At 44.1% G+C, this 7,965-nt stretch overlaps 1 long non-coding RNA gene across 1 annotated transcript; it reads right to left on the reverse strand.

Moving 5' to 3' along the window:
* Positions 1 to 4,061: 4,061 nt before the first annotated feature.
* LOC112587777 lies at positions 4,062 to 7,516 on the reverse strand. Its single transcript, XR_003112219.3, has 3 exons — positions 6,623 to 7,516; positions 4,707 to 4,808; positions 4,062 to 4,207 (listed from the first exon to the last, which is right to left on the reverse strand). It is a non-coding gene; the product is annotated as an uncharacterized LOC112587777 (long non-coding RNA).
* Between the last annotated feature and the right edge of the window lie 449 nt (positions 7,517 to 7,965).

The following is a 7,965-nucleotide window of genomic DNA, read 5'->3' on the forward strand; positions in this document are numbered from 1 at the left end:
CTGCTGCACAAAAGTAAGAGTCCCCATGCTACTGCACAAAGGTAAGAAGTGGGTTTCATGGTGAAATGCTGGAGAAGTAGGAGTGGACAAACAGCAAAATCTTTGTAAAATGTGTTAATGATGTTGGTCAAAGAAGTCACTGAAGGACATTAAACATAATGTTATGGGACCAAATTTATTTATTAGGTCATTTTTAATTCAGATTAGAAAGGGAAAAGAAGTGAAGTAGGTAAACCAGTTAAGAAGGGTTTTTTTTCAGTCCAAGAAGAGAGTCTAGGAGTTTGGAGTAGAGTGGAGGTGGGGTGATGTTGGAGAAAGATATATTGGGTTGGTTACAAAGAAATATGCAGAGTACATCATGAGAAACACTGGGCTGGATGAAGCACAAGCTGGAATCAAGATTGCCGGGAGAAATATCAATAACCTCAGATATGCAGATGACACCACCTTTATGGTAGAAAGTGAAGAGGAACTCAAAAGCCTCTTGATGAAAGTGAAAGAGGAGAGTGAAAAAGTTGGCTTAAAGCTCAACATTCAGAAAACGAAGATCATGGCATCTGGTCCCATCACTTCATGGTAGATAGATGGGGAAAGAGTGTCAGACTTTATTTTGGGGGGCTCCAAAATCACTGCAGATGGTGATTGCAGCCATGAAATTAAAAGACACTTACTCCTTGGAAGAAAAGTTATGACCAACCTAGACAGCATATTAAAAAGCAGACATTACTTTGTCAACAAAGGTCTGTCTAGTCAAGGCTATGGTTTTTCCAGTAGTCATGTATGGATGTGAGAGTTGGACTATAAAGAAAGCTGAGCACTAAAGAATTGATACTTTTGAACTGTGGTGCTGGAGAAGACTCTTGAGAGTCCCTTGGACTGCAAGATCCAATCAGTCCATCCTAAAGGATATCAGCCCTGAACATTCATTGGAAGGACTGATGCTGAAGCTGAAATTCCAATACTTTGGCCACCTGATGAGAAGAGCTGACTCATTTGAAAAGACCCTGATGCTGGAAAAGATTGAGGGCACGAGGAGAAGGGGCTGACAGAGGATGAGATGGTTGGATGGCATCACCGACTCAATGGACATGAGTTTGGGTAAACTCTGGGAGTTGGTGATAGACAGGGAAGCCTGGCGTGCTGCAGTCCATGGGGTTGCAAAGAGTTGGACACGACTGAGCAACTGAACTGAACTGTACAAAGAAAAACCTGAACAAAGCTTTCAGCCAACTCAAATACATATTTAGGACTGGAGAGTGGCTGATGGATTGGCTTTGGGTTGGGTGGAGCTGAGACAGGAAGAAAAGTTTCCTGCTTCATTGACTGATATTGGATATCACAGCCTATAGACAAAAGGTTGGATGTAAAACTTTTGAATGATCTCTTAAAGTGTAACACTTTATTGAAAGGTAAATTAATCAATTCACCCAGAATACATTTACTGAACTACTAATGGCAAAGTACTGGTCATACAATGGAAAACAATAGAGACAGATGTAATTCTGCTCTCATAGTGCTTACAGACTAAAAAGGGAGAACATGACTAAAATAAATAGATAAAATCATCACAAGTTATGATAACCCTGAATTGTTTTCCTGTGGCTGCTGTAGCTGCTGCTGCTGCTAAGTCACTTCAGTCGTGTCCGACTCTGTGCGACCCCATAGACGGCAGCCCACCAGGCTGCCCCGTCCCTGGGATTCTTCAGGCAAGAACACTGGAGTGGGTTGCCATTTCCTTCTCCAATGCATGAGAGTGAAAAGTGCAAGTCGCTCAGTCGTGTCTGACTCTCCGCGACCCCATGGACTGCAGCCTACCAGGCTCCTCCGTCCATGGGATTTTCCAGGCAGGGGTACTGGAATGGGGTGCCATTGCTGCCGTAGCAAATGACCACAACCCCAGCAACTTAACAGAAATGTATTTGCTAATACTCCTGAGGACCAATCAGTATCACTGGGTTGAAATCCAGGTGTCAGCAGGGCTGCCGTCACTTTAGAGGTTCTGGGGGGAAGCCCCTGTTTGCCGCTTTGAGCTTCTAATGACCACCGGCATTCCTGGGCTTGTGGACTTATCATACCAGTTTCTGCGTCCATGATCATGTTGCAACCCTCTCTTTCATGGTAACATCTTCTTCAGCCTTCCTCTTATAAAGGACACTTGTGAAGGCATTTAAGTTTCCTCTGGAGAAGTCAGGATAATCTCCCCATCTCAAGATCTTTAACTTGATTACCATTGCAAGGTTTTTCTGCCACGTACAATGACACATATTCCAGGAATTAGAATGTGGGTATCATTTAAGGAAATATTTTTAAGCTTACTGAATGCCTTATGAAGAAAATAAGCATGGGATTATGATGTGAGATAATGATGAGGATATACCTGATGGCTGGAGGGTAATGATGAGGAAGACTGGCACATTGAAGGAATGATGAGGAATGAGGTACATTGAAAAGAGAGACTGAGATCAGATCAGGGTGCTGCAGGTGTCCAGATTTTATTCTAAATGCATTCGGGCACTCATCCAGGGAATTGAATTAGAAGGCAATGTAATTTTATTTACATGTTTATAAAGATCATTGTCTCTGCGGTAAAGAAAATTGGCAGGAGATGAATGACAATGGAAGCAGGGCGATATGCCAAGAGGCTACTATGATCATTAGGACAGAGGAGGATGATGGTTGGAATGTGGAGGTGACAATGGAGATGTAGCATCTGGGACAGAGCTGAGATTCATGTTAGAGATAAATAATCAGGGTCTGATGGATTGGGCTTCCTGGTGGCTCAGATGGTAAAGAGCCTGCCTGCAGCATGGGAGACCCAGGTTCGATCCCTGAGTTGGGAATATCCCATGGAAAAGGAAATGGCAACCCACTCCAGTACTCTTGCCTGAAGAATTCCATGGATGGAGGGGCCTGGTGGTCTATGCTCCCTGGGGTCGCATAGAGTCAGACATGCCTGAGTGACTAGCACTGAAACACTAAGTGGATCGGGTATGAAGGGTGAGAGGGACAAGGAAGAATAAGGGAGGAGATTGCACTTACATTTATAACTTTAATATTAAATAACTGATGATCTTACTTACTGACACGGAGAAGGGAAATTCAGGAGGAAACAGGAGTCTGCCTTGGAATGTGGATCCTCAAATGACCATGAGGTTATGGAGCTGTCAAACAGGCAGATGGGTGAACAGATCTGGAGCTCAGGGAAGAGGTATGGGCCAAAAATAGAAATGAAGGAATATTTAGCACAGAGGTAGGAATTCAATTACTTGCCATCTCCTGCTTGACCACTTCCAATTTGCCTTGATTCACGGACCTAACATTCCAGGTTCCTATGCAATATTGCTCTTTACAGCATCAGACTTTGCTTCCATCACCACTCACATCCACAACTGGGTGTTGTTTTTGTTTTGGTTCCATCTCTTCATTCTTTCTGGAGTTATTTCTCCACTGATCTCCAGTAGCATATTGGGTACCTACTGACCTGGGGAGTTCATCTTTCAGTGTCCTATCTTTTTGCCTATTCATACTGTTTGTGGGATTCTCAAGGCAAGAATACTGAAGGAGTATGATGAAGAAGGAGTTGTATGAAGAAAGTTAAAGAGAGAGGAAAAAAACAACAACAGCAACAACAAAAGTTAGAAGGAATGGCCAGTAACAGAGGGAGGAAATACCCAGAAGAGTATTGTCCTGGAAGTCAAGAAAGGGGAGTGTTTTATACAAGAGGGAGGATGGAAAAAAGTGCTTTGTGTATTTGACAACATGAAGGTCACTGAGTTTGACAAGAGCAGTTTCAGTGGAATTTGATGATGGTACCGAAGCCAGGTTGGACTGGTAAGCCATTAATAATAGGAAAAGCAAAAAGGTGAATGTAAGTGAGGATATAGAGACAGCACATAGACAACTTTCTGGAAGTTTTCCTGTGGAGGGGAACAGAAAATAAGATATAACCAGACAAAGATTTTAATTCTAAAGGAAGATACTATTAGGGTACGTTTGTATATTTTCCGAATAGGGATAATATAATAGAGAGGAAGAATTTTGGTGACACAGTGAAAAAATACCTAAGTTAGTTCCACGGTGACCTTGTAATTGAGTAAAGGACCATGGTGACCTTGCTTGAGTAAATGAATATCAAAACTTTCAGCAGCTGCGTCAGCTCTCCAACTCTCTGACGTTCACCTGTGTTCTGACACCTGCGTTCTGTCCCCTGGGAAGAAGACAGAGCCTTTTTAGTGTTAATCAAACAATCCATGTCTATTTGAGAGGCTCTACTGTACCTAGTAGCTTTCGGGGCAGAGTCACTCTCATTTATTACTTTGTTCTTTCCACTTGAGAAGCCCCAGAGTTTCTTTTATGATTTAAGAGGACTTTTCTTAAAATCAGTTTTGGTTTCATCCCCATGCATTATACATCTTGCTAGCAATGATCGAGCCAGATCCTTTTCCCAGGTTCCAGCAGGAGGTGGGATGGGAGGGGATCACTCGTCACCAGATATTCTTAAGTGCTTTAGGAATAGGAGTCGTCCAAGACATCCCCACCCTTGGCCTCTCCCCTGCCTCCACATGCAGCTCCCAGCAATACAACACTCCATGCTTCCGCCTATCTAGAATTGGGTTCTTTTCCCCAAATAGGTGCATGGGCAAGGGGTTGACTGGAGGAGAGACTTCAAAGCCTTGAAAACGTCAGCCTCCAGTCCCCAGCCTTACCTCTTCACTCTTCTGCCTCATGAGGAAGTTGTCAGGGTTTGAATACCAGTCCAGCCATTTGCTGCTCTGACTCCCCAATCCCAAGCTTCATTAAAAATATGCCTGAAATGTAGAAGGTAGATGTTATTGCTAGAAGATATTAAGGAAGAACTGGACATTGCAGCTTCACGTTCCATGAAGACATGGGATCTATGTTTTCAGTCAGCTGTAGTTCTGTCAAGAAGGAAGAATTTGTTGAAAGAGAAGGTTAGCAGAGGATGAAGTTCGCTTTCCTCTGCCCATTCCTTACTAGGATTTGAATTTGAACAGCCCTGATTTGTAAGCACCAACCCTAGTGTTTACCTTGAGACTCCCCAGTCCGGGAATCTGGTGATTACTTCCCTATGAGAAGAAGGACATGTATTATAAGGAATCAGGAAAGTGAAGGTCAAAGTGAAGTGAAGTGGAAGTCGTACAGCCGTGTCCAACTTTTGTGACCCCATGGCCTGTAGCCTGCCAGGCTCTTCTGTCCATGGAATTCTCCAGGCAAAAATACTGGAGTGAATTGCCATTTCCTTCTCCAGGGGATCTTCTGGACCCAGGGATTGAACCTGGGTCTCCTGCACTGCAGGCAGATTCTTTACCATCTGAGCCACCAGGGAATCCCAAGGCAGGAAGGTTAAGGTACTATTTTACCAAAATTATTGGAATAAATCCAGAACTCTATGCCACGTTCCCCCCAAAAAATCTTACCTGAGGGGGGAAAAAAGAAAACACGTGACTTGGTTCGGAGAGTAAAAACATGTACTAGGTGAAAAGTCCATTGTTGCAGCCACAGGGCAAAAATCAGGCTTGATAATGATGTTCATGGAACTGTGGCATAGTAGTGCCCCAGAGGAACCTGATTAAGAGTTGCAGTTAAGAGCCAGTGGTCCCATGGGGACATATTCTGACCTGTGTGCACACTGAGGCAGTTTGGAAACATTTCTAATCTTGGGTGAGCTTAGCAACTCAGGCATCCCTAGTGATAAAAAACAATAACCCCGAGGAGAATACTAATGCTAAACTTAACTATCCTCCCCACAACTTTGCCACAAGAGAATCATCATTTATATTTTGGATATTTGTATTTCAAATAATAATTTTAGCCTAGGATAACTAATCTATGATTTACTCGGGCAACAGTAAATCCTTTATCTCCACAGTATGCATTTAGACTTGCTTAAAATATTCTGTATTCTCTCAAGATAGGCTCTTGTTTCATTGTTAACTTCTGAGGTGGCAAGAGAGAGTGATGTTTAGAACCATAATAAGAATGGCAGACAGGGGTGCAGAGATGAAAATGACTTTCCTCTGTTGAAGAATGTTCTGAAATGCAGGGCTGGCATTTTGATTCTCAAGTAAGGGCTATGTACTCTGGCTACAGACAGAGGTAAAACTTTCTAACTTCTCATTGTTGAAGCTGAAAGCCCATAGTATTTCTACAACACTCAAAGGAGAATTTGGATCAACCAAGATGATACCAGTTCTAAAATGTAACTCTGAAGCTACTTGCCATATCATCAGAACACATAAAACAGGTTGCATATTCCTCAAGATCTCCGATAGGTCTTTGCTTATGTGGCTTTTCACTGATCAGTTAGCATCTACTGGGGAAGAAGAGGCTTCCCTGGTGGCTCATAGGGTAAAGAGTCTGCCTGCAATGCACGAGACCTGGGTTAGATCCCCAAGTGGGGAAGATCCTCTGGAGAAGGAAATGGCAACCCACTTCAGCACTCTTGCCTGGAAAATTCCATGGACGGAGGAGCCTGATGGGCTACAGTCAATGGGATCACAGAGTCAGACACGACTGAGCGACTTCACTAGGAAGAAGAGAACATAAGCAGAGCAAAGGAAGTGACAAGGCAGAGAGAGGACACCACAACCAGGAACGTTACCTCTAAATGCTCTGCTTCAAAGGTTTGCTTTTATTTGTCATCGGCTTATCTTTCACTCCCAGAGAGAGTCTGTCAGAGCCTCATTTGAGACTGCTTTCAACTGTGGTTTCATGTAGAGGGTGACCTGTCAAAATCCAGTGGAGTCCATGCAATGAAATGGAGCAGACACTGGAAACTGCCAGGAGAGCAGAGGCTGCACTTTATTTCACAACCAGATGATGACAAGGAAAAACCAAAAGTCCAGGAATCCAGGCTGCCATGGGGACTTGGCAGCTAGACCCAAGGCCATGAGGCAGGACACCAGAGTTCAGGCAGACAGTGTTCCACCGGAGCTCCAGGCCAGTTGAATCATCCCGAACCATGAGATGGGAAAGACGAAAGGTCAGGTGCTCCTTTTACCAGGGGCCAGGAAGAGATCGCAGTAGTCCTTGAGATTTCTTCTCCAGTGTTATTCAAGGTCAGGTGGCATCTAGAGGGCCCTAAGGGTTTCAGTAATTCTTGGAAGGGATAGCCCATGGCTCATCAGATTGAAAGCATTACTGGGCATTCAGAAGCCAATTTCCTGGGCCAATTGCAACTCTTCACCTTTATGTCCTTGAGTCATGACCAATGGCTTGCCCTTCCTCTTTGGTGTTTGTACCATTCAGATATTTACTCTCTATTCTCAGGCACTCTCATGCCCTGGGTAAAGCCATTAATGAGTGAACAAATGTTTGCTGAAATGGATGTCTCTGTGTTAGATACTGAACAGGGAACACACAAGTTCGGGGCCAGAGGCTCTCCCCACAGGGCCTTTTCAAAATGCTCTGGTCAGCGTAGATTACTGTTGTCACTGTTACAAGATAAGGTTCAGTTCAATTCAGTTCAGTCGCTCAGTCGTGTCCAACTTTTTGTGACCCCATGAATCGCAGCACGCCAGGCCTCCCTGTCCATCACCAACTCCTGGAGTTCACTCAGACTCACATCCATCGAGTCAGTGATGCCATCCAGCCATCTCATCCTCTGTCGTCCCCTTCTCCTCCTGCCCCCAATCCCTCCAAGCATCAGAGTCTTTTCCAATGAGTTAACTCTTCGCATGAGGTGGCCAAAGTACTGGAGTTTCAGCTTCAGCATCATTCCCTCCAAAGAAATCCCAGGGCTGATCTCCTTCAGAATGGACTGGTTGGATCTCCTTGCAGTCCAAGGGGCTCTCAAGAGTCTTCTCCAACACCACAGTTCAAAAGCATCAATTCTTCGGCACTCAGCCTTCAGTTGAGGGTAAGTGGTGAATAAGAGGATGCAGAAGTAATAGCTATAGAAGCTCAGATTACTGAACTGATTAGACAGAGTAAAGCAATGTTGAC

This window comes from Bubalus bubalis, chromosome 11, assembly GCF_019923935.1.
Source record: "Bubalus bubalis isolate 160015118507 breed Murrah chromosome 11, NDDB_SH_1, whole genome shotgun sequence".
Lineage (NCBI taxonomy): Eukaryota > Metazoa > Chordata > Mammalia > Artiodactyla > Bovidae > Bubalus > Bubalus bubalis.